Source organism: Sinocyclocheilus rhinocerous, unplaced genomic scaffold (genome assembly GCF_001515625.1).
Source record: "Sinocyclocheilus rhinocerous isolate Xijiao unplaced genomic scaffold, SAMN03320098_v1.1 C36596713, whole genome shotgun sequence".
In the NCBI taxonomy this organism is placed as follows: Eukaryota; Metazoa; Chordata; class Actinopteri; order Cypriniformes; family Cyprinidae; genus Sinocyclocheilus; species Sinocyclocheilus rhinocerous.
In genome coordinates this window covers 1-1,354 of record NW_015783787.1, presented here as the reverse complement: position 1 = coordinate 1,354, position 1,354 = coordinate 1, and the positions used below count along the sequence as shown (strand labels likewise).

General features: G+C 46.2%; 1 long non-coding RNA gene across 1 annotated transcript; it reads left to right on the top strand.

The window, feature by feature from the left end:
- Nucleotides 1–159: 159 nt before the first annotated feature.
- Nucleotides 160–827, top strand: LOC107736278 (uncharacterized). Its single transcript, XR_001639627.1, has 3 exons — nucleotides 160–251; nucleotides 346–492; nucleotides 708–827. It is a non-coding gene; the product is annotated as an uncharacterized LOC107736278 (long non-coding RNA).
- Nucleotides 828–1,354: the final 527 nt, after the last annotated feature.

Below are 1,354 nucleotides of genomic sequence, written 5' to 3'. Positions count from 1 at the left end.
TTGATGAGCAGAAGAGACTTCTTTAAAAACATTACAAGTCTTACTAATCCCAAACTTTTGAACGACAGTGTATATATATATATATATATATATATAAAATATGATATATTAGTGAGGGTGGTGTAAACTTAATATATATGATGTGATTGTGGAGCCGGTCAGGGTTTGTTTGGTGCTGATGCTGTGCTGATGTCCAGCAGGACTGGAGAGCCCAGCCCAAAGACCAGCCTCGAGACACACGGCACGACGGGGTAAAACACAGCAGCTGCGCATGTCATGCATGTAGCGTAAAGCATCCTGACCCATGCTGTAGTCTGTGATGATGATGTGAAACTCTGCCTTCAGCTGGCAGGTAAACTGGAGTCGCTGGAGGCTCGTCTGGTCAATCTGAACAGTATAGCGGTGAGGATTCCTCATGTTCAGTCTCGTGTGGGGTCAGGGAGCAGCTCCAGTCCGTGTACTCCAGCGCTGCAGAGAGCGGCCAAACCGCCGGTACGAGACACATCACAGCTCTGCTCTGCTCTTATGCACTCAAACATACCATAGCTTCTCTGTGGGATGGACAGTGTTGGGGAGTAACTAGTTACATACTATACAGCAAACATACTTTACAGAGCTTTACAAAGGCCAGACTCTCACATTATTCCAGCTATAAAGACATAAAACAAGCATGTAGGATCTGAATGTGTGTGACTGTGTGGTTTCAGAGCATGAGCGTGAGTCCCAGTCGAGAGCTTCATCACAGCAGCTCCGTGACAGACCTCTCGTCTGCTCCTCTGTCTCCAGCGCTCGATGAAGTCTTCTTCAGCCCTGACGAGCAGCCGCCCAAGGTTAGAAAACCCTGGTCATGACCCTTCTGTTCACACTCAGACCACACTGTTCAGTACAGCATTCAGAGGAAAGATCAGAGTCACCCGCAGCTGAGGAAGACTAAGTCATGAGTGTTTTGCTGCGTCAGAAACATCTGTATAGGTGGCAGCTGCTAAAGTGCGGTCGAAACAGCTTCCTCTCCCCAAGGGAGGTGCCTTCCTTCCTTCCTCTAATGCGACACATGAACGGTTAGCACACAAAAATACATGTGAGGATGCCACAGAAACCCAGAATGTAGGTCAAAGGTGATCAATGTAGAAAACTGGGGGAGAATAATCAGCTTTATGACCCTGAACAAATGCCAATAAATAATAGGGCTGTCAAAGCGGCTGAAAAACTAAATTCGAATTTTGTACTGAAATAATATCAATATTCGAATTTAAAAGGCATATTGTCAGTTAGGGGGGAAAAGCGTTTGTCTTCTCTCCTGAGGCCACGAGAGGGCGCATCCAGCAAAATACTACTAATGCACGTTTATTCAAAG